Genomic DNA, 25,518 nt, shown 5'->3' with positions numbered 1-25,518 from the left:
TGAATAAACCCGTCAAGCCAATTTGCTCTTCCACCTTGCCGCTTAATCTTGTTGTGCAGAACTCTATTGGGCTGGCAGTGCCCCAACACACCCCTGGCACAGAACACAATTGTGTAGGTTGCCTGTTGATTTAACCAGAGCCTCTCTGCAGCACTGACTTGATTAGTTTGGTTTAATGAAGGCAATATTTTGGAAATCCATTCAGACCGATATCTCTGATATGTTAGGATATCATATGCCCTTGGAACCTAAAATAGTTCTGCTTGGTTGTATAAAAAACGTTCTTCTGGGAAATGACCAAGAAGCGGTGCTTATTTGAACACTGAGATTCTAAAGGCTTCTATACATTATGATGTTTCAGTACCCCAGATCAACCTATCTCTATTAACCAAATAAAATAAACTTTGTCAAACCATAACATGAACTGGAATTATTTTAATCATATTCAAAGAGGAACATGTAAAAGCACAAGCTCTGAGATCCTTAACACAATCTGAATTATTTTGTTTAAGCACAAAGAGGGGGCAAAGGATTAGTTTCTAAATTGTATTTTGTATTGCTAAGTGTAACTTACAGATCTATGGAACCCCTTAAAAAGATATGGGAACTGGACACAAATTTTTCCCAAGGATGAGAATAAAATTTCGGAATTGCGACGCTTAAAATCTGTTCTCACTATACAGATGGCATTGCACTCCTTCAAAAATGTCAAAAATGTTTTATTTTTTATCACCTAATTGCTGGAGGGGTTGTAATAAACTTAGTACAGTGGTACCTCAGGTTACATATGCTTCAGGTTACAGACTCCTCTAACCCAGAAATAGTACCTCAGGTTAAGAACTTTGCTTCAGGATGAGAACAGAAATTGCATGGCGGCAGCAGGAGGCCCCATTAGCTAAAGTGGTGCTTCAGATTAAGAACAGTTTCAGGTTAAGAACAGACCTCCAGAACGAATTAAGTTCTTAACCCGAGGTACCACTGTACATACCATCATTTGTGGTGGGAATGTCATTTGGTACAAGATTTTTTAAATTTAAATTTGGACCAAAATGTAAATATTACTAAAGAAACTATTGCTTGTTGTCCAAAATCAATGTTACTAAATCTTTTTGATGATATGAACGTTTTGTCAAAAGAACTGGTCTTGTATATGATCTCAACAGCAGGAATAGTAATTGCAACACAAATTGAAAACATCCTCAAATATTACACCGGACACTTGGTACCACTCACTCTGGAATATAGGGTTTCATGCCACCCCAATCTCTGAGTGATAAGAGGCAAATCAAGGGGCAATTTTGGAGAATCAACGTTGCTGACACCTGGGAACCATCAGGGAGAGAAGACTGCAGCATAGCTTGCCAGTTTGCAGAAACCACCAGATTTGGCATTAGCACGGCTAATTTTTGAGGAGATATATACGGAGACCTTTTGTGATCACCACCGAAGAAAATCTTTACTATACAATGTGCAATGAAGTTTACAAATGTATGTTGTTGTTTTTCGTTTAAAGGGCAGAGAAACTTCTCATAATGAACTGTTTCCTGGCATTGAAAATGGTGGTTCTGCTTCAGTTTTTTAAAAAATATATAATTAGTTCCAATAAGGTACAGCCACTACAAAGGCAAATCTTTATTAAGAAATCAAGAACAGGGCTTTATTTAATCCCCTCTCTAGGTTACTAACAATGTAAGATATAAAAGGGAACCTTTTTATACCTTACATCGATAAACAGGCATTTAGAGAAAGTTGTTTGGTTTACCTGGGCTCCTTGCAGCTTTTAATTGGTGAGTAAGCTGCTCCCTTATTAACAGATTAGATTCCAGATTTCAGAATGCTACCGCAGGGATTATTGCTGGTCTCCAAAATTGGACAATCACATGCTTTGTAGCTAATAACAGAGAAGTTAGCAGACATTAATCCTAGAGTGACTTTTAAAGTACTGGAGTAACTAATTAACTTTCACAGTGCTACCTCATTTATCACCCATCACCGTATCATAGACACCAGGCCAGAGAGGCTAGAGTGCCTGATGATACAAACAGAGGATTACCTGGAAAGGGGAGCGTATGGGGTGCCATGCTCCTTATGGGGGAGACTGTCCACCTTTGGTCCCCACCATGCGCTCAGCTCTCATCTGTGGCTCCTAGAAGCCATCAGCATGTGACAGCGGTCACAGCCTGGGAAACAGCTTTGACTGGTTGGCTAAACCAGGTGAGGGAAGCCGATGGGTCTCAGACCCTTGGTGACTTAGGGGTCTCCCCTGCATGCGAAGACAGGCTCCGGCGGACTGAGTGGATGAGACCCATAGTGGGTCCCATTGTCAAGAAGGCTGCAGAGGGAAGTGATGGGCAGTTGGGGCTCATCAACCTGGGAAGGTGGACTGTCTGGGAGAAGGAAAACTCAGATCCCAAACCTCCACTGCCTTTTGGAGAAGAAAAAGCTAAGAAGTAAATCCTACACAAATCCTGAGTGAAGTTCCCAAGAAGGATTTTGGACACCTTGTATGCCCCCTTCTCCCCTTTATGGATCACTGTCTTGCCGTGGCAAAGGGGCTTCAGGATCTGTCCTTCCAGTGAGCACTCAGGGCTGATTTCCTTAAGAATGGAGAGGTTTGATCTTCTTGCAGTCCATGGGACTCTCAAGAGTCTCCTCCAGCCTTGCCGTGGTGAAGGGACTTGAATAACTCAAAGAAGCTATGAGCTATGCCATGCAGGGCCACCCAAGATGGACAGGTCATAGTGGAGAATTTTGACCAAAGGTGATCCACCTGGAGCAGGAACCAGCAAGCCACTCCAGTGTCCCTGCCAAGAAAACACCATGGACAAAGACAACAGGCATATATCACTGCAGATGGTGACAGCAGTCACAAAATTAAAAGACGCCTGTTTCTTGGGAGAAAAGCAATGACAAACCTAGACAGTGTCTTTAAAAGCAGAGACATCACCTTGCCAACAAAGGTCCGTATAGTTAAAGCTATGGTTTTCCCAGTAGTGATGTATGGAAGTGAGAGCTGGACCATAAAGAAGTCTGATCTCCAAAGAATTGATGCTTTTGAATTCTGGTGCTGGAGGAGACTCTTAAGAGTCCCATGGACTGCAAGAAGATCAAACCTGTCCATTCTGAAGGAAATCAGCCCTGAGTGCTCACTGGAAGGACAGATCCTGAAGCTGAGGCTCCAATACTTTGGCCACCTCATGAGAAGAGAAGACTCCCTGGAAAAGACCCTAATGTTGGGAAAGATGGAGGGCACAAGGAGAAGGGGACGACAGAGAATGAGATGGTTGGACAGTGTTCTCAAAGCTACTAACATGAGTTTGACCAAACTGGGGGAGGCAGTGGAAGACAGGAGTGCCTGGCGTGCTCTGGTCCATGGGGTCATGAAGAGTCAGATACGACTAAACGACTAAACAACAACAATGCCAGCACACCTGGAAATGGTGTGAAGCTACTCTGAGCCTCTTTGGGAAAAGGCAGGCTGTACATTTTTAAAACAAATAAGACACAGTGGTACCTCAGGTTAAGTACTTAATTCATTCCGGAGGTCCGTTCTTAACCTGAAACTGTTCTTAACCTGAAGCACCACTTTAGCTAATGGGGCCTCCTGCTGCTGCCATGCCACTGGAGCATAATTTCTGTTCTCATCCTGAAGCAAAGTTCTTAACCCGAGGTAATATTTCTAGTGGAGTCTGTAACCTGAAGTGTATGTAACCTGAAGCGTATGTAATCCGAGGTACCAATGTATAAACATTAAATGTACCCTCTTCTTCACCCATTTTCTAAGCAGCTGTTGTTGTTATTGATGATGATGATGTTGTTGTTATTTTAATATCAAAAGGATCCCTTAGCTACGATGAGGGAGATACATTGTTGTTTCTACTGCAGGGGTGGCTAACTGCTAGCTGTCGAGTTGTTGCCCTTTCCTGGTCATCAGTCAAGCTGTCTGGGCCTGATGGGAGTTGTAGTTCAGCAACGTCCGGAGAGCAATGGGCTAGCCACCCCCATCTTGAGGACTCTGCAGTGGTACCTCTGTTTACGAACACTTCTGGTTATGCACACTGCGGGCTACGAGTTCCGCAAACCCAGAAGTAGCTGCTCCTGGTTGCGAACATTGCCCCAGGATGCAAGCGGAAATCTAGTGAAAGCGTGCCTCAGGATAAGAACGGTTTCCGGTTACAAACAGACCTCCGGAGCAGATTCAGTTCATAACCAGAGGTACCACTGTACTTTCACTGTGTCTTGCTTCCCCGTGAGAGGCAGTATGCCTCTGAATGTCAGATGCTGGGAACTGAAGGACCCCTCTTGTGCCCGGGTCCTGGTTTCAGGCTCCCGATAGGCATCCGGTCAGCCACTGCGAGAACAGGCTGCTGGGCTAAACATGCCACTGGCCTGATCTTACGGGCTCTTCTTCGGTCCTTAGAGAATCCCAACATCCCAGGCAATGAGGCATGATTCACACACACACACACACACACACACACACACACACACACACACAATATTTCAGACGTGAGGTCATGTAAAATGGCTTGCTTCCAGCTTCCACACCCACACAGTGGGACTCGAATCCGCATCGGAGATGCTTTTCAAACAGAGTGGCAATTGCTATTCACGTACCGCTCAAAAGCGCCTTTTGATTCTCGTAATTGGTAAATCAGTACTTTTATACAATACGCCCCTGCCCAGTCGCTTAACCCATGGCTCTTTAACAATCGTCCCCGTGGCTAATTATACCTCGTACTTATTGCTTCCCAGGGAGAAGGTTTAGTACACTGTTCCTTACATCTCCTCCCACAAAGTTACAAACCCTTCTCAGCCATGGCATTTAAAAGCTGAGTGAGAGCAGTTCTTTCCCTGTTGGTTTTTTCTCTCTCCATTCAGGTGACATTGAAGTGCACCTTATAAAAGCTTTCGGGGACAATGGATTGCGTGACGGTTACTCTTTGTGGCATCTGTGCCTTTTTGTTCTTTGTTGTCGAAGAACTGCCCTCCCAGAATCTCCTGTCAAGGACACTTCAGAACAAATCACTCCCATCAAGGAGGCATCTGTGGCCAGATTACACATTATGGGAGCATGTAAACACTGTGGGAAACGGGGACAATGGCTACTCCTTGCAACAAAATAGATGTGTGAAGGTAGTTCTCAAGTGGTCCGTGTGATTTTCGCTGTGCTGACTCCCCTTTTCATTGTGATTTGCATTTTGGTGGGTTGAAAGCTTCCTGGGTCATGTGAGCAGCTACTTTGCACAAATAGCCTTGACATGCATTTGTGTCTCAAGAAATTCCTACGGTGTCATTTGCTCAGGAGAGCTGAGACAAAGAAAGTACGTGCTGCAAAGGGCCTTTTTGTAAGACGACCGGATGCAAAGGAGGGTTATTTCTGGACTAAGCTGGAAGCTGAATGAAAACAGCAGTCCCACAGGGCACTAAACAATAGCACTAAGCTCCCCATTAAAAAACAACAACAACAGCAGCAGCAATGCCCATTCTCATAGTCAATATCATGTTTCGTTCAAAGTGTAAACGGGCACGGAGGAAGCTTCTAACAAAAGGGACAGGAGCCTCCCAAAAACTGCAGTAGCACTTTGCTGCTGGATGAGTTGATGCTGCATTTTCATCTGAAGAAGAAGAAGAAGAAGAAGAAGAAGAAGAAGAAGAAGAGGAGGAGGAGGAGGAGGAGGAGGAGGAGGAGGAGGAGTTGGAAGAATAATGTGTGAAACAGTGGAATGAACTGGGTGCTCAGTAAAAATGTCTGGCTTCTCTGTAAAAACCAAGTGAGGAAATGATGCCATTTTGTAGAATCAGAACAGAAAGTTGGAGGTCACCTTGTAGTTTGTCTAGACCAGCAACCCAGTGCACAATGCAGAGTATTCAGAACAAGAGCCCCCCCCCCCCGCAAGTGAGAGACCAGCACCCCTATAGGCAATTGGCTCCATTGTCAATCTGCTCCTACTGCCAATAAGTTTCTCCCAACATTCAGCTGAGATCTAGCTCCCTGTCACATGAGCCCATTAGATCTACTCCTGCCTTGGCAGAAAACAAATATTTAGAATCATAGAATTGTCGAGTTGGAGGGGCCCTGAGGGTCATCTAGTTCAACCCCTTGCAATGCAGGAATCTTTTGCCCAATTTGGGACTCGAACCCACAACCTTGAGATTAAGAGCCTCATGCTCTACTGACCGAGCTATCGAATTGCCATCTATGATGGTCCATCCTCTGGCCACCCTTGGACTGTCTGGAGGAAATAGCTAGCGTGGAAGCAACTGATGGAAGGATCCCTTTAATATCCACATAGAAAGGGGGATTTCAGAAGGTGCAACTTTTTATGAGGACAAAAGCATTGTCCCCGTGAATTAGAGCAGACAGCTCTGCCCTGGTACCCTACAGATGTTGATGTTGCCCATCACTCCCTCTTGTGCCTGGATTATTGCCTTCTCTGGGTGTGACATTCTTTCTTCTGCAAGTCTTCTGGCCTTTTTTGACAATGAGGGGCCAGAGATGTACAGTGTTCTAACAGCAAATCTTCACGAGTCCCACTGCGTTCAATGGTGCTTGCTTCTATATGGGCATGGGATTGCCAAAAACGTGGCCTCGCCAAAGATCTATATACATTATGGCACGATACTACTTCAATGCGCTCTACGTGGGGCTACCTTTGAAGGTGACCCGGAAACTGCAATTAATCCAGAATGCGGCAGCTAGACTGGTGACTGGGCGTGGCCGCCGGGACCACATAACACCAGTCCTGAGAGATCTGCATTGACTCCTAGTACGTTTCCGAGCACAATTCAGAGTGCTGGTGCTGACCTTTAAAGCCCTGAACAGCCTTGGTCCTGTATAGCTGAAGGAGCGTCTCCACCCCCATCATTCTGCCCGGACACTGAGATCCAGCGCCGAGGGCCTTCTGGTGGTTCCCTCATTGCGAGAAAGCCACTTCCGGGCCTGCCCCAGGAGGTGGGGTTGCGGGCTTCACGCCCACCCCCACGTGAGCGGGGGCTGGCTCCAGCCCCCGCAAGAGCAGGGGAATCCCCGTCGGGCCTGCCCCCCCAGCCAGCCAATCAGCTGGTTGGCTGGGGGGGCGTGGCTTACCCTATTTAGGGCCGGCGTGGAGGGGGCTCGCCCTCTTTTCGCCGGCTCGCCCTCACGTTTTGGAGGTCTTCTTCAAGCTTCGGTATACTTTGTTGCAGGTTCTCTGAGCTTTGTTCATTTACTTAATTTCTCTAGGTCCTTTTCCAGGGCGGACTGTTTCTCCTGATTGCGCAGCTCCGGCAGCAGAGGAATCCCGATCAGCTGTCTCTGCCTTCGAGGGATCGCCGGCTGCATACCTCGAGCAGCTTCGCAGCGTGGCCTGCAGAAGTTTGTTCAAGGACGCAGGGTCACTGGGATACGCTCCGGTCCGGGTTCCCCGTGCGGCTGCTGCTGCCTCACTCACGGGAGCCACCGCTCCGGACGCGCGGCCCCGCTCGTTTCCCGGAAGAGGGCTTCGCCGATCAGATTAGGTTGTATGTGCTTTAATTCCGGCTGAGTTTTTGCGGGAGACTTATCCCCTGTCCCTAGGAGTGCGTGGGTCCTTTGCTTGTTGTGGTGCTCATTTCATTGCTGACACGGTTGCTTCCTTTGCTTGCCAGGAGGCTCCTTTTACAGTGCGGTTTTGCTTTACGGCTTGCGAGTTTTGCTGTTAAAAGGCCACCGCTGCGTCGCTGGGCAACGGGATAGCTTCCGGCAGCCATTTACTTATTACTTTGGCTGCTTCAGGTGGTTCCTAGGCAGGGGGTTTTTTAAATCTTTACTTTCGTGCAACGCTCATTCGTTTGGCTGCGTTTGATCGCGGTGCTTGCTTGCTGGGGACGGGTTGATCTGTTTAACAGCGGTCGGCACCGTTGCCTAGCAACCAGCTTGTCCCGGCACCATCTTGCTGGAACACGTGGCTTCCATTGCGGCCACCATCTTAGGATAGGCAGTCACCCGTGGGAGGGTTTCCTTTTCAGTGGCTTTTATTTAGTTTCCGCGGTGTCGTTGCAAGTGTACTTCCCTTAGGCAACAGCGTGTGCGTAGCGGTGCTTGCCAGCTTTCCTATTAAATTTATCGGTCGCATTTCTTGCGTATAGCCTGGTTGTGTTTGCAGGAGGCGGTACCGTTGCGTTATTTCCTTCTGTTAGCAGCCCGCGATCCTGCCTTTTGCCGGAGCATTAACGCAGGCAGGGGACAACAGGCAGGAATATATCTCCCCTTTACCTAACAGCCTCTTCCTAGCCATTGCAGTGTCTTAATCAAGGTGCTTTGCTCTGCAGGGTTACATTTAATCAGAAAATATAATTGAGTGAAAGTGCTATCTAAACTGCTTGACTTGGTGGAAAACAATTTATTAAAGTGCTTGGTTTGGTAACATAATTTTGGCAATTCATTCGCAAGGCTCCCCATTTCCCCGTTCCTTTAAATAATATTCTAATTTAAAACAGAGGTAATTAGAAGATTATTAAGAGCTAGTAGCATCTGTTATATTTTATACTGCATTGGGCAATCCAGCTCAGTTCCTTTCAATTAATATTCTAATTTAATTTTAATTTAGTTCAGAGACTTCCGGGTTGGCGCCATCGCCGAATGGCGGACTCCCTCCGAGCTCCGGAGGGAGTCTGCTCAGCAGGGGCTGGGTTCTACTGTGCCGGCGACGCGGGGACCCTCAAAAACCATGGGCGCTGAAACCCATGGGCATGGTGACTCGGCTGGCACCGTTTGCGCCCCCCCGACCACGCGAAGGAGCCTTTTTAAAGGCTGCGGAGCGGGTGACAGGGGGGTGTGTGCTGTGAGTCCTCCGCTTCCCCTGCCGAGCGAAGCCGCATGCCATTTGGCGGAGAGCGCTGACTTCTTCCATTGAAAATCTGGACTTAAAAGAACAACCCATGAGTAATTGGAACTTGGATTAAAAAGGGGAATAAATTTTTTCTTAAATTCGGAGCGAGCGGGGGAGGTATAAAAAGGAAGTCAACCTCCCCCCTGTTGTAGAGGAGCTAAAGCAAAGGACCTGACAACTAAGATCGAGCGCAACCTTTTCTTTTGATAAAGATATTAATTTCGCGATGGAAAATTATAAGCTGGGCTGGAGGAGAAGAGTGGAATGTGAATTAAAATACAACCCCCCCGGAAACCCTGGGAGCGATCCGTGAGAGCGCCTGGAGAGGAGAAATAGAGGTTTTGACAGCTGTCAAAGGAGCTGCCAAAACTGAAGAACAAAAAGAGAACTTTGTTACGAGGACTTTGCTGGTTACATTTGTTATAAATTGGATATAAACTGTTTAAAACAAGGAATAATAAGTTACTTTGACTGGTGGGTGAGATCGGGAATGAAACTGAGTTACTATAATCCCTCTAGAGGAGCTGTGGGTTATTACAAGTATCGCTGGCATGGAATTTGAATCGGACATTTTATCTCCTGGGAAACTGCAGAAATGGAACACTATTTTGTCTACAGAGGTCTACACACTAAAGGAGACAATAGATTTATCTATTGAACAATGGAAGGGACTTGACGTAATGTTTTGTTCCTGAATAACAAAGCCTCTGTAGAGGAATTACAAGCTTTTTGGAATTAGAACATTTGTGCAGGAGAGCAGGGGGGAAAAAAGAAAAAAAAAAGAGGAGAAGAGAGAACATCAAGAACAACAAGAAAAACAAGAACTGGACAAAGTTGGAAGATAGACCCTTTCTAAGATTGGACATTTGAAATTAAAGATGATTAAAAGACGGTAAAGATTACTAAAAAGACAGCAAAGCGGACTGGTGAAGCATTATGGCTTAGATTATGGTTCAGATGTGGGAGCTCCAGGAGACAGTGGATTTGATAGACATTGGGAACGCAACTGGGAAAGGGGGGAGGGAAATTTGGAATCCAAAGGGTGTTAAATTATATTTTATTCTTTTTTTAATTCTTTTATGTTAATCTGTATCTTATATTAAAGAGGGGAACTCGTGGATTTTAGGGGATGGGAAAATATTTTTTAAATTGGGTTAATGATAATAATTTTAAAATTTGGGGTAAGAATTTGTTGAATCTATTTGAAAGAATTGGAATACAAGAGGGGGTGGGGAGGGGGAAGTCCTGGAAAGATGATATTGAAAATAAGGCCTTAAATTTGGATGTTTTTCTTTTTTTTGTTATATTTGAAAATCTTTAATAAATATTATTAAAAAAAATAATAATAATTTTAATTTAGTTCAGAGGTATTGCATCGGTGATTTAAAGAGTGTTCTAACTTTGCTTGCGATACTAATTGCATTTAATTGTATAAGTGATCTAGTGATTTAGTGGCACAAGTCACTTAATTCCTAGAGATTTTAATTGCTTTAAGGTTCTGCAAAAGGCAGGGGTAATTTATCGGTAACTTAAAGAATCTTCTAATTTGGGTAGTGATATTAATTGCATTTCATTACATAAGTGATCAAGATTTAATTGCATAAGTGATCTAATTGCTAAGGATTATAATTGCATAGGTTCTAAATAAGGTAGTCCAGCCTTCACTGCTTGGGATAACGTTGCACTTCCTATTTTATTCTTTTCCTGTTACTGCAATTTAAGTTCCAGGTAAATAAATAAATAAATAAATAGTTGGAAAGATAAACATTTGGCTGATTCGGATTCACTAATCTCGAATCATCAAGAACTATACCTGTGCAGACAATTACTGAACTACTATCGTACTAGCTAAACACAACCGGTGGTGCTGATACTTTTTATTAATACTTATCGATTTAACTTGTATTAAGTCCGTCCAGTGCAGTCAATACTGAGCTAAAGTGCAGTACCACTGCTTACTGCTCACGCAAGACTAGGCTTCTTGCCTCCGATTGGGTAATCCAGAGCATTGATTGCAGCTATGTCGGCTCAAGGTAACCAGGTAAATGCCACTGTATCTGGAGTGACCCAAGAGAACCAGGAGGAGTCACAACCATTTATTATTCCTAGTAACCCTCAGGCTTTGGCCCAGTTTTTCACTGCCTTTCAGGAGTTTTATAAACAAAGCAGGTCTGCAGGCCAAGCGGCACCCGCGCCAGTGGCAGCAGCTCCAACAACAATCACGACAGCGTCAACAGCGCCAACAGCGGTTGCACCGGTGATCGTGTCGCCAATGACAACGGCAGCAGGACCATCTGCGCCAATGGCGTTCTCCCAGGATTACATTGAAGACACTCAACTTAGGGAGGTAGTACTTCCTGGTACTTCTGCATCCACGGTGGCGGTGTTGACTGCAGCAAAAGAGTCTGCAGGACGGCTTAAGAAAAACACCCGCTCTCAGTCGGCCTCCTCAGGCAAGGCAAAAGGGGGCCAGAGGGGTGCCAGGAAGGGCAAGGCTAGCGCCCAGGGCTCCAAGGCTACTAACCCTAAGAAGGACCCAGGTGTACCTAGTCTCTTTCAGATCCCACCTCTGCAGACGGCGCCAGCCGAGGGCGCGTCAGAATCAACTTCGGATGAGGAAGCGCACTTTCAACAGGCGGTACAGGCAAACAGCGTTCCAGAACAGGCCCCCCCTGAGGTCCCTTCGGGTAAGAGGAAAGAAAAAAAGGAAGCATACATCCAAGAAGAATAAGAAGAGCAGGCGGTCGGAATCTGAGGAGGATTCAGGTACTTCTTCCTCATCCGATTCGGATAGCGATGCTCCTATGGAGGAGTATTGGGGCCATGGGGAGGATTGCGTGGGTCTTCCCGCATGGGCACATGAAAGGAGGGCCAACACCTATCGTAAGACATTCAATGGGACCCTTGAATGGAAGGATGGCGCTTTAGTGCCTGATGTTAAAACCTCCACTCACTTGTCTACAGATTTCATTGTAGGCAACCATTTATCTAAAAGAAAAAGGGACAAAATCCTTAATGGTGACTTTATTGACATATTCAGACTGTTGCCCCCGGCAAAGCTGACAGGGAAAGGAGAAAGGAGGCGCAGTTACGGGAAGCATTGGTACAGAACACCAAGAGTCGAGCGTACCTTTGACAATTGGCTCAATGGGTTCCAGGTGTTCATGGGTGTGGTCAGCGCCGCTTATCCTAAACGGGCGATGCATTTGATTGCATACTTGGCCCACGTTCGGAGGGCTCGCGAATTAGCCGGTGATACTGCTGCTTTGAATTATGATGAGGATTTTCGTAGAAATGCTTCATTGCTATCCTCCACGCGCTGGGACCTGAGGGACCAAAACTATTGGTCGGACCATGTGGGCCCCTACGTTGAAAAGAAGCACCAGGACCCATCAAAATCTTGGAAGACCTCTACGAGACAGAAGCGCCTATGTTGGGAATTTAATAAAGGGGTTTGTGTGAGGCCTGTCTGTAAGTACAGTCATGAATGTGAAAAATGTCTGGGTAATCACCCATCCACTGCCTACATTAAAGGGAGGCAGCCCTTTCGGGGTGGAAGGGGTTCTTACAACCAGGGCCCCAGAGGTGGCCATTGAACCCCTTTCAGACCTCAAGGGAACAGGCAGTAACCTCAATCTGGCTTTGGCCTATTCCCCCATCAAATTGACCCCGTTAAAAGACCTTTTAGATCTCTACCCCAACAGGTCAGCTGCAGTGTACTTATGGGAGGGTTTTAGTACTGGTTTCAGAATCCCGGTAGCATTTCCTCCCAATTCGGGTGATCCCCCTAATCAAAAGTCAGTCAGGGAGATGCCGGAGGTTGCCCGAAAGAAAATTAGTAAAGAAATCAAAGCAGGTAGGGTAGCCAGCCCCTTTTTAGCTCCTCCAATCGTAGGCCTTCATGTATCCCCTTTAGGCATAGTCCCCAAGAAAGCGCCTGGCGAGTTTCGCATGATTCACAACCTTTCCTATCCAAAGGGTGGGTCCGTCAATGATGCGATACCGCAGGAGCTTTGTACAGTGAGATACGCCACCTTCGACCAAGCGGTCAAAGTCATCCGCAAATTTGGTAAGGGCGCGTGGCTGGCAAAATGTGACATCGAGTCGGCCTTTAGGCTTCTGCCAGTGCACCCGGAAGATTTCCGGTGGCTCGGTTTCAAATTTGAGGGGGCTTATTTTGTGGACAAAGCAATGCCCATGGGTTGCTCAGTGGCCTGCGCAGCCTTTGAGGCATTCAGTACCTTCTTGGACTGGGCCCTTCGCTTTAGAACTGGCTCGGAGGGTGTGTCACACTACCTGGACGACTTTATCCTCGTAGCTGATAGCAGGCATAGGTGTGCAGAGCTTCTCAAAGCTTTCATATCTTTAGCAGGGGAGCTAGGTGTTCCCCTAGCCAACGACAAAACAGAGGGCCCAGCTACAACCATGGTCTACTTAGGCACTGAGTTGGATACTGTAGCGCAGACCTCAAAACTGCCCAGAGAGAAACTGGTGGCACTTGGTGACCTCATTCAGCAACTTCTTCCCCTGAAAAAAGTTACACTTAGGCAGATACAATCTCTTCTTGGTCATCTAAATTTTGCTTGCCGCGTGGTTTCCCCTGGCCGTCCTTTCTGTGGTTGCCTCGCGAAGCTTTCGGCAGGCCTGCGTTCCCCTCATCATAGGATTCGGCTTTCTAGGGAGGTAAAATCCGACCTACAAGTTTGGTTGAAGTTCCTGGAGAGCTACAACGGCATTTCCCTATGGCAAGAGAACTTGTCACTGCAGGTGGACTTTCAAGTGCATTCGGATGCTTCAGGCTCCCTCGGGTTTGGCGTTTACTTTAAAGGGCAATGGTGTGCACAGCGTTGGCCCGATGCCTGGAGGGGAGGGCCCATTACCAGAGATCTAACCTTCTTAGAATTCTTCCCGATTGTAGTGGCAGTCCACTTATGGTCAGAGGTCTTTAGCAACCATAGGGTTTGCTTCCACACCGACAACCAGGTAGTAGTAGCAGTCCTTTCCAGGCAGGCTGCGCGTTCCGCAAGAGTAGGTGCCCTTCTGCGTTCCTTTGTGCTCCGATGTTTAGAACTCAGTATCCACTTCTCTGCCAAATTTGTGCCTGGTGTTAACAATGATATCGCGGATGCCCTATCTCGTTTTCAGATGGACCGCTTCCGCTCGTTAGCACCGGATGCGCAGTTGCTACCTCAGCCCTTCCCAGAACAACTGTGGAGTCTTGGGGACCTGAGTACTGGGAACCAGAAGTGATTCAGGAAGTATTAGCCTCATTGGCGCCATCCACATTGAGATCTTATAAGAAAGCGTGGTCGGATTTCCTAAAGTTCCGCAATAAATCCAGTGCCGCCAGTAGCAACGCCCCTCCCGTTAGGTCTGAGGTCTTGTCCTATTTAGTACACTTGAAACGCCTGGGTCGCGCCCCAAAAACCCTCAACCTTCAGGCCGCGGCAATCTCTTTCTTTTGTAAGGCGTTATTTTCGTCAGATCCATGCGCTGATTTCGTCATACGAAAGACCCTAGAAGGCTGGCGTAGACTGCAGCCCCCAACCCGTGATATGAGGAGGCCTATTTCTTTTGACATACTTGTCCAAATCCATAAAAGGTTGAGAATGGTCTGTTGGTCGAAGTATGAGGCGCGCTTGTTTTCAGCAGCATACTCCATCGCCTTTTTCGGTGCATTGCGTGTAGGTGAGGTAGTTTTTGAGGAGGGTCAGCATGGCTCCTCCCGGGGCTTACTGTTGAGCGACATTACACTTTCACGTGACGATTTGGTCGTACGGATTCGTAGTTCTAAGACAGACCAGTTCGGGAGGGGGGTGCTGGTCCAGCTCCTGGCAACCGGGGAACTGGGCCCGTGTCCAGTTAAAGACACCAGGCGCTTCTTATTTATGAGACCTAACTTGGCGGGGCCTTTGTTGATCCATGCAGATGGATTACCCCTGACACGGCACCAGTTCACCCGGGTCATGCGCTTAACACTTAAAGCATGCGGCCTCCCACCAGCAGATTTTGCGGTGCACTCCTTTAGGATTGGAGCGGCCACCACGGCAATGCACCTGGGCCTTACGGCTGAGAGGATTAAGGATCTAGGCCGCTGGAAATCGGATGCCTACAAACGCTATGTGAGAAAGAATTTGTGACATCCCAGCCAGGGATTTACTGACCATGGCCTGTTCTTTCGATTTCTTGCAGGAGTTATGGGGGTGCACGTCTGGATAATCGGGCACAGCATCGTGCATTGGGCCAGGGTCCGCGCCATCAATTCCGGTCTCGGGCCGCGACTCGGCTTGCCTTCTGCTATCACAATATCCTGGTTCTCCTGGAGGGGAATGCGTTGGGCTGAGATGTTGCCCGCATTTAAGACCAGAGTCGCGAGGGAGGGCCCCCCGGATGCTTTACTTATACAATTGGGTGAAAATGACCTAGCCTATAGAAAGGCGGCCGATTTGCAGTGGAACATATTCGGTGACTTGGAGGAGCTTAAGGCCACTTACCCAAACCTCACAATCATTTGGGCCTCCTTGATGGAGAGGCGGGTCTGGAGAGATTGCAGGTGCCCGATGGCCATAAATAGGGCAAGGAAAGCCGTGGATCGGGCAGTGGTGCGTAGAGTGGCTGCCCTGGGGGGAAAGGTCATTCGACACCCGGGCATTCGTTTCAACTGTGAGGCCCTCTACCGGTATGATGGCGTGCATCTGTCTGATGCAGGAAATGATATTTGGCTGAAGGATATAGCTATGGGGATAAGGGATTGGTTTCAGGCATGAGAGTATTGGCGGCGAGCGTTTGCTCGTGTGGCGGTAGGCATTGGTAAGAAGGGGTTAAGACGATGTGTGTGGGGGAGGAACGCCATCACCTCCCCCCAGCGAGCGAAGGGTGGTCCGTTAAAGGACCCCGGGGGGCGTGGCCCTGTCCGAAGCCTATGGAGGTGTGGGCCAAAGGCACGCCCCAGAGCGGTGACCCGGGGGAGCTCCTAGTCGACGTGCCTCGCGGGAGTCTCCCCCGATATAAGGTTAACCCTTCCCCGTGTCTCCAGCAAATGGGCTGGAGCCGGATAGTCGTTAGGACCAATGCCTATGCCAATGCCTCTCATTCCTGAACTCAATAAAGTTGTGGCCTAATTAACCTTACATTATGGTGTCTCGTGTCTTTATTTATCCTGGTGGGGGGCGGGAACTCGCCACGCAAGTGAGGTTACAGGGAACCAGACGGAGGGCCTTCTCGGTAGTGGCGCCTGCCCTGTGGAACACCCTTCCTTCAGATGTGAAGGAAATAAGCAGCTATCTTCTCTTTAAAATACATCTGAAGGCAGCCCTGTTTAGGGAAGTTTTTAATACTTAATGCTGTATTGTTTTTAACACAGAGTGGCTGGGGAAACTCAGCCAGATGGGCGGGGTATAAATAATAAATTATTATTATTATTCTTATGCTGCTTGCACTTTCCCTTTCTGCTCCTTTCCTAATAAGTCCTAGTGCTGCATTCACCTCCTTTCACCGCCACAGCACATTGAGATGTCATTATTTTGGTGACATATCCACCAAGACCCCAGGAGTTTTCTCTCTGAATACTGGCGCGCGCGCGGGGGGGGGGATGGAAAATTTCCATTTGCAAGGAGAAGATGTCTCCTGATTTCTCTGAGATGAAGCTGGTTCCCTCCCCCCACCCCCATCCACTTTGAAAAGCAAGAGGAGGTAATTACAAGCCAGGAAAGAGCCCTTCGCACAGTCAGCAGCTCCTTGGCTAGTTAATTTTGCATGAAGGAGTGGAGTTGTTCTCTGATGACGGATCACTCGGCAGCCTCGCGGCCTAATGAAGCTCCGTCTGATTAAAGAGCAGATTGCACAGCCTTTGCAAAGAGCGCTTTTAGGCGGCTGTCGGGGATCCCTCCTTTCAACTCTGCAACTCGTTTCCAGATTAAGCCAGCCTATCTCCTCCTGGGGATGAACATCAGAAGATAAGAAGAAACCTGGAATCATAGAATCATAGAGTTGGAAGAGACCACAAGGGCCATCGACCTGCCAAGCAGGAAACACCATCAGAGCACTCCTGACATATGGTTGTCAAGCCTCTGCTTAAAGACCTCCAAAGAAGGAGACTCCACCACACACCTTGGCAGCAAATTCCACTGTCAAACAGCTCTTACTGTCAGGAAGTTCTTCCTAATGTTTAGGTGGAATCTTCTTTCTTGTAGTTTGGAGCCATTGCTCCGTGTCCGCTTCTCTGGAGCAGCAGAAAACAACCTTTCTCCCTCCTCTATGTGACATCCTTTTATATATTTGAACATGGCTATCATATCACCCCTTAACCTCCTCTTCTCCAGGCTAAACATGCCCAGCTCCCTTAGCCGTTCCTCATAAGGCATCGTTTCCAGGCCTTTGACCATTTTGGTTGCCCTCCTCTGGACACGTTCCAGTTTGTCAGTGTCCTTCTTGAACTGTGGTGCCCAGAACTGGACACAGTACTCCAGGTGAGGTCTGACCAGAGCAGAATACAGTGGCACTATTACTTCCCTTGATCTAGATGCTATACTCCTATTGCTATACCTGATCAGGTCAACGGCTTCTCCAGTCCCACTCTCTTTTCTTACAGCAGCCAACCAGATGTCCATGGAAAACCTGCAAGCAGGACCTGAAAGCAGTGCTCTCTCCCCAACTCCAATTCCAAGAAACTGATATTCAGAGCCATACAGCCTCTGAAAGTGGAGGTAAAGGTAAAGGGACCCCTGACCATTAGGTCCAGTCGTGACCGACTCTGGGGTTGCGTCGCTCATCTCGCTTTACTGGCCAAGGGAGCCGGCGTACAGCTTCCAGGTCATGTGGCCAGCATGACTAAGCCACTTCTGGCGAACCAGAGCAGCGCATGGAAACGCCGTTTACCTTCCCGCCGGAGTGGTACCTATTTGTCTACTTGCACTTTGACGTGTTTTCGAACTGCTGGGTTGGCAGGAGCAGGGACCGAGCAATGGGAGCTCAGCCTGTCGTGGGGATTCGAACCACCGACCTTCTGATTGGCAAGTCCTAGAATCTGTGGTTTAACCCAAAGGGCCACCGGCGTCCCGAAAGTGGAGGTATTGTGGCTAAGTAGCTATTGGTAGCCTTATTGTGGGAGTGTTCAGGGAGGCAGGAGAGGATATATTGTTTATTAATATCCTTCCTAACTTGCGCTAGCAAGTTCTATAACCTAGCAGAATTTTACATTCCCCTTTTAAACGCACAGCAGATAGCTTGTTGCAGGCTTGTCTAAGCCTCTCAATATTAGGTTCCTGGTACGTTCCCTTATATCCCTCTTAAAAGAATAAACATGCCACAATCTTGTGTAAAGTATATAAAATAAGTTTACTCACATCATCAGTTCACAGTTGGATCCCTGAAGGCAGACTTAGTTACAAAGTATATACATGTGGATCTATACCATATGAGGATAATCCCAGTGTCCTCTGTTGGCTGAGAGCCAACAGAGCATCTCTAGCTGAAAATCTGCTCCAATGACGAAGGAAGTCAAAAAGAGAGAAGGTGTGCTGCGTGACTTGCCCTTTTGTTACCTGGGCAGGTAAGGTCACACCCACCTCTAGTCACATGCAAAGGAAGTATGTCCCAGCCAGGAGAAAACAGGAAGTTTTCGACTGGCTGGACCAAACATTCCCCCGCATGTCCATATCTGTTTGTTTTTGCAATAAATCCTCCTATTTAATTGTCTACACTTACTGTGTTATCAAGCTGGAAACCTGGACTCCTGACAGCCAGGTCATTTAAGTACTGTCCACGTTGCAACGGCTCCATGGTTTCCCACAAGAGATACCCCCAGTTCTACCTGGTGATTTAACCCGGGACCTTCTGCATGCAAAACGGATGCTCTATCACTGAGCTACGATACAATACGATACGATAACTTTATTGTCATTGTCCCTTGCGGAACAATGAAATTGAAAACTCCATAAAACTCCATAAAACTCCATAAAACTACCACAAAACTCCATAAAACTACATAAAACTACATAAAAACTACATAAAACATTCAAAAACCCCTAAAAACTCTAAAACCCCATTTTAAAATACACTATACTACAGAGACCCCTTATGCTGCGTTTAGAACCAGAATTGCATTAGCGTAGAAACTGTTTTTCAGGCGGCTAGTCCTGGCCTTTATAACCCTATACCTTCTTCCAGAAGGCAGAAGCTGAAAGAGATCATTTCCGGGGTGCGTACTATCATGTGCTATCTCTGCCGCTTTCTTATGGCACCTGGCAGCATAGATTTGATCTAAGGTGGGAAGAGTGCACCCAATAATTCTCTCTGCAGTCTTTACAACCCTGGATAGCATTGTTTTTTCCCTGGCCGTGCAGCTCCCAAACCACACACACAGACCATAAGTTAGTACGCTCTCCACAGTGCAATGGTAGAATGCCATCGAAAGGTCCTTTGAGAGATTGTTTTTCCGGAGGATTCTCAGAAAATATAACATCTGCTGTGCTCTCTTCACCAGGTCTTTGCTGTTCTCTCCCCAGGTTGGGTCGTCTCTCAACTCCATTCCCAGAAATCAAAACACTGAGACCTGTTCCACGCACTTCCCCTCAATAATAAGTGGCTGAATATTCAATTTACATTTCCTAAAGTCCACAATGATCTCTTTTGTTTTCTTTAAGTTAAGCAGTAAGTTGTTTTTCCGGCACCACTCCCCCAACTGCTCAACTTCCTTCCTATAGGCTGTCTCCCCCTCTCCAGCCGTAATTAAACCAACCACCGTTGTATCATCTGCAAACTTAATGATCTTATTACTGGGGTATTTGGGGGCACAGTCAGCTGTATAGAGCGTGTATAAAAGCGGGCTCAACACGCACCCCTGCGGCGTCCCCGTATTCGTGATGAGATCCGTAGAGACGTGGGAACCCAACCTGACCCTTTGGGAATGGTTTGATAGAAAGTCTAATATCAACCTGCACAAACATGGTGGAAGTCCCAGGTCTAATAATTTGGGCACCAATCTATGCGGAAGAATAGTATTAAATGCAGAACTAAAGTCTACAAATAACAGTCTCGCGTAGTTCCCTTGCTTCTCCAAATGAGTCAGGACAGCATGTAAAGCCATTGCCACAGCATCCTCTGCGGATCTCTTTGCCTTGTACGCAAACTGGTAAGGGTCAAGTCCCACTGGCAGACAAGATAAGATGCGCTTACTCACCAGTTTTTCGAAACATTTCATTATAATGGGTGTCAGCGCCACAGGGCGAAAATCATTCAGACTGTCTATCTTTGATGTTTTTGGCAGGGGTATAATGGTAGCGGATTTCAGACAGGGTAGAACAGTGGCTTGGGCCAGAGACTGGTTAAAAACCTTTGTAAAGATTCCTGCCAGTTGGTCCGAACAATCTCTTAGCACCCTGCCAGCCACCCCATCCAGGCCCATAGCCTTCCTCGTGTTTACCTCCTTTAATACAGTGGTGCCCCGCAAGACGAATGCCTTGCAAGACGAAAAACCCGTTAGACGAAAGGGTTTTCCGTTTTTGAGGCTATGGGCTTGCTTTGCAAGACGAAAACGTCTTGCAAGTCTTGCGATTTTTTTCCGCCTCCCCCCCTTTTTCTAAGCCGCTAAGCCGCTAACAGCTGCTTAGCCACTAAGCTTCTAAGCCGCTAATAGCTGCTAAGCCGCTAATAGCGCTAATCCGCTAAGCCACTAATAGGGTTGCTTCGCAAGACGAAAAAACCGCTAGACGAAGAGACTCGCGGAACGGATTCTTTTCGTCTTGCGAGGCACCACTGTATTCGTCTCACTTCTCCCTCTTCCACCCTGGCAGCGTTTCCTGTAGGTTGTGACGCCAATGGCTCTGGCATCCCTGTTGGAGTCACTCTTGGTGTCACCTCAAATCGGGCAAAGAAGGTATTCAACTCTCCCACCAAGGAAGCAGTACTCTCTACCACTGATGAATTCCTTGATTTATAACCAGTCAGATGTTGGACTCCCTGCCACATTTGTCTAGTATCATGATTTCTCAGATGGTCCTCAATTTTTCCTCTGTACTCCGCTTTTGCTTTCCTGATACCCCTCTTCAAGTTCGCTCTTTCTATGCCACACAATACCCGGTCCTCAGTTCTAAAAGCAGAATTTCTGGCCTTCAATAATCTCCTAACCTCTCCTGTCATCCAGGGCTTCCTATTCGGATACAACTTAACATACTTTTCCCTGGTGACATTTGCTGTGCAGAATCTAATATAATCCAGGACCGTTGATGTATAAGTTTCTAGATCTTGATGGCCGAAGATATTCCAGTCGGTCTCCTGGAAACAGCCCTGCAGTTGCTGAGAGGCTCCCTCAGGCCACACCGTAACCATCCGTGTTTGTATCTGGCCTTGTTTCCTAAGGGGTGTGTATACTGGTGTCAGAAGCAGGGACACATGATCTGAACCACCGAGGTGCGCCAAGGTCTTGACCTCATATGCCCGTCTAATGTTCATATACACCTTGTCAAGAGTATTTTCTCCCCTTGTTGCACACTCAATGTGCTGATGGAATTTGGGGAGTACTGCCCTCACATCTGTGTGATTGAAGTCCCCCGCAATAATGTGCACAGCCTCCGGGTATCTGCTCAATTTAGCATTGATGTTTTCATGCATACTGCTCATGGCCCTGCATGCATTTGCAGGTGGTGCTATGTACACCGCTGTTAACATCACTGTTGTAAATTCCCGGGGAAGATAGAAAGGTCTGCATTTAATTGTCAGAAATTCCACATCCGGAGAGCAGTAGGTATCCAACTTGACAGAGTCTGTGCACCAGTTTTGATTTACAAAAATACACACATCCCCACCTTGTTTCTTGCCAGAATCCTGTGTCCCGTCCCACCGGTTCGTTGTAAAACCTTGTAATTCAACAGTTGTGTCTGGAATAGCTGAATTTAACCATGTCTCTGTGAGTATCAGCACACAACAATCCCAGATGTCTTCCTCCACTCCTACACGAAGCCTCCATTCGTCAAGTTTATTTGCCAATGATCTCACATTAGCGTAAAAGATACTTGGAAGAGGAAGTTTGCATCGTTGTTTCCTTATCTTCCTTATCTACGACCCTTCTCCTGTCTGCTGATGGCCTGTGTGCTTCCAAGCACCAGAAACTTGCTTATACTGAGATTCTTACAAAGCGAGATTCTGAATGGCTTAGATGGCTTAGCTCAGCCACCACGACCAATGGTCAGGGATGATGGGAGTTGTAGTCCAGCATCATCTGGAAGGCCAAAGGTTCCCCATCCCTGAAAGAAGCAATGCTGGGCTAGATCAGGGTTTCCCCAAACTTGGGTCACCAGCTGTTTTTTGGACTACAACTCCCATCAGCCCTGACCACTGGTCCTGCTATCTAGGGATGATGGGAGTTGTAGTCCATAAACAGCTGGAGACCCGAGTTTGGGAAGCCCTTGGCTAGATGGACCTAGTGTAGAGCAGCTTTCTAGATTCATAAAAAGCAACAACCCACCCGCATCTGCCTGTTTCCCTGTATATGTTTCAAAGCTGTGCCTGATCAGAACTTGCTTTCACCACTGGAGCCTTCATACAGATAAGGAGTTTGCTAGTAAATAAAGGCATGCATGTGTTTTGATGGCTGGTGCTCCCCAAACAGCAGCTCAAGGCTTATTCTTTCTCCCGCTTTCCTTCTGGCGCTTCCTGAAATGGCAGCAACCAAAAACAGGGTCACTTCTTGCCTGCAAGATGTCAGCTTCGCTTCCTTAGCAACGCAGGCGCGAAGGCAGGCGTGCCGGAGCTCCTTTGCACAACAGCCTTGAGAAACACGTCACAAGGACGCCTCCATTCCCCAAGGCTGAAGTGAATCACAACGTATTCAGGAGAAGCGGCTCGTGCTAATGGGGGGAAATGAATTCAGAGACGCAGTTCCTGATGCATGGCAGATTTAATCCACAGGAACCTGCCCACTGATGCTGTTCTTCACCCAAGGTCCTCCTCTCTGCAACTTTACCTTCTGAGGTCAGGCAGGTGACGTTAAAGAGAGAGCCTCCTTTGTGGTGGCTCCCAAGCCATGCAACTTCCTCCCTAGCTATTTATTGGTTTATTAAATTTGTGCCCTGCCCTTCCTCTCAAAGGATCCCAGGGTGGCAGACATCGGCATGTCAATACAATACAACTTAGAATCCTATGATTCTATGATATTTAAAACAATTAAAACCATATAAAATGTTTTTAAAGAAATAAATGAGAGCCAACTGAAAATGTTATGTTTTTGGTGCCAGGCGAAATCAGCTCTGTCCTCTCAGGCTTTTGAATGGTGATGGATATCCTTTTACGGATTCCCAGCTACAGCTTTTTTCCTTGCACGCGGGTGGTTGTTTTTGGTCGGTAATGCTTTGTTGCTTTTATTGGTGCCTTGAGGATTTTTGCACTGAAAGTGGCGGCGTCAGCGCAGGGCTTTGGGGCAGAGGTCCAGAGCCCCACAGAGCAGAAGGATCAGGAGGGGCACACCAGCACAGCAGGGCTGTTTTACCCTGTTCTAGTGGGAGGAAGTTCCGTAGGGACGGGCCCACCAGGCAAACAGTGCGACTCCTTTCTGATCTTGCTTCACACGACAAGTGTGTTTGCCTGTCTCAGACATATCCCTGAACTCCAACAATGCCTCTTGCTTGGCCTGGATGGAAGGCAGTGTTGTAAACAAAAATTGTCCTTTTCCCTTATGGGGTATCCAAGAGCCCATATAGAGTCCTTACATAGGTTCCCTATTGGTAGGAGAGAATAACAGAGGCCAACCAGAGAATATTGAGAAGCAAAGCAGCTAGTAAGCTTGATCTTTATTGATCTGTTGCAACAGGGTGCTCCCCTCACCACACGCAGGAGAGGAGGAGGAACCCAGAAAAATGGCGTGCAAGGCCTTATAAAGACTTTTGAAATTGCCACCCTGTAGATCAGGACCACCCCTCAAATACATCATACCTACATCACAGAAAAGGCGGTCTAAAACAGAAATTTGAATATTGTTTTTCTCCTGTTGTTGTTTATCTCCTGTCTGGCAGGTTACTTGATTGGATTGCCTGGGTAGCCTGGCCAGTCTTGTAATGATAAATACTTAGTTCCTGGGCCAGGTCACAGGCTCACACCCTATTCATATCTTAAATGTGACCTTAAGACAGGATTTGTGAGGAAAGAGACAATGGGGAGGTTTCCCATTTTGACCTTGTAGAGAAAACATTTACTCAGTTTAGGAATCAAAATGGTTCCAGGTTGGTCTTCCTGTGCTGATCTATGTATGTGTGGTTATGAACATTACCATATATCAAAGACATCAAAATTCCTATTACAGCAGAGGTGTGTGTGTGTGTGTGGGGGGGAATTAGTCTCCTAAAATTAGCATTCTTGTCCCAACCATTTTTGCTCCTGGCCCCACTGGTCTGTGGCCCCTGGAAGTTTGCCATGGTGGGAATGTGGCTGGAAAATTCCTCCCACTGCTGAGACAGGGCTTAGGGCTGAGCCAACAGAGCTTGTCTTGTGTTTCTGGTGGGTTTTATACTGAAAGGAGAATTGGCATGATTGTTCTTCTTTTATGCATTTTCTTCCCCAAGGATTCTCTGCAGTGCCCTTTTGAGTGGCTTAGGAGGGAAGCTCGCCTTTTGATCCATTAGTTCCCCAAAGAGGATTTATTGTCACCTGCTATTAACTTGCTTTGCGAGCTCCCGTAATTACCAAACCAGCAGATTTCTGTAGGATCAGCCACTTGCCAGCTCCTTGTGCTTAGATTTCTCCGCCCCTGAGATTGGGTCATTGTGCGTGTTCATTATCTGGGAATAATTCAGCGGTGGGCAAATGTCATCTGGCACCTGGCGGGAGGTGTGTTATTCCTGTGCGAAAGATGAAGGTATCGCTCAAGAATCTGCCACTACCTGTGGCTTTGTGTGGCGTTCCTGTGAAAAACATTAGCAACTCTCAGCAGACAGCTGGCTCCCCCTGCTGTTTTAGCTTCTCCTCTACAATGGATAATTCGCCCTCGTTTAAAAAAGCTGTGCTGCATTCACTGTTATTTGGCGATTAAACCCCAGCAACTTTAATTGCCAGTGTGCAGTGTTAAGAGAAGAGGTTTCTCCCCAAGCCTCACATGCCATTTTTCAGGTCTAGAATCTGGCAACACTTGAATGTTTTAACACTTCCCTGCATGGCATTATCCCATTCCAAAAGGAAATCTCAAGAGCACTTGCAGAAACCGAATCTTGTGATGATGATGATGATGATTATTATTATTGTTGCTTTTTCTTCACCCATTAAGACATCTTCTCACCTGGGACCAATCCAGATTTTGAGTGGCATTTGAATCTAGCACCTCTGGGGCAAGGGATGCTTAATCAGTAGCAAAGCTGTGCCTTCCCAGTGCGGTTCAAATGAACCAGTACTAGGTTATGATGATGAGGCTTTGCTGGTGCCTGATTTCAAAAAGTGAGAGGTGCTACATCATGCCCGAAAGGGACACCCACTTCAAACTGAATTGTGTGCTTGCTTATGCAGAGCCATCAGTGTGCATAGCACTGTAGGCTTAAGACAGTGGATGCATAGCATGTTAGTTACCTGAAGGGTAGTTGTTGTTGCTTAGTTGTTTAGTTGCGTCCGACTCTTTGTGACCCCCTGGACCAGAGCACGCCAGGCACTCCTGCCTTCCACTGCCTCCCCCAGTTTGGTCAAACTCATG

Source organism: Podarcis cretensis (assembly GCF_951804945.1).
Source record: "Podarcis cretensis genome assembly, chromosome: 6".
NCBI classification, from domain to species: domain Eukaryota; kingdom Metazoa; phylum Chordata; class Lepidosauria; order Squamata; family Lacertidae; genus Podarcis; species Podarcis cretensis.
The sequence above is the reverse complement of the archived record's forward strand: the minus strand, read 5'-3'. Positions refer to the sequence as shown.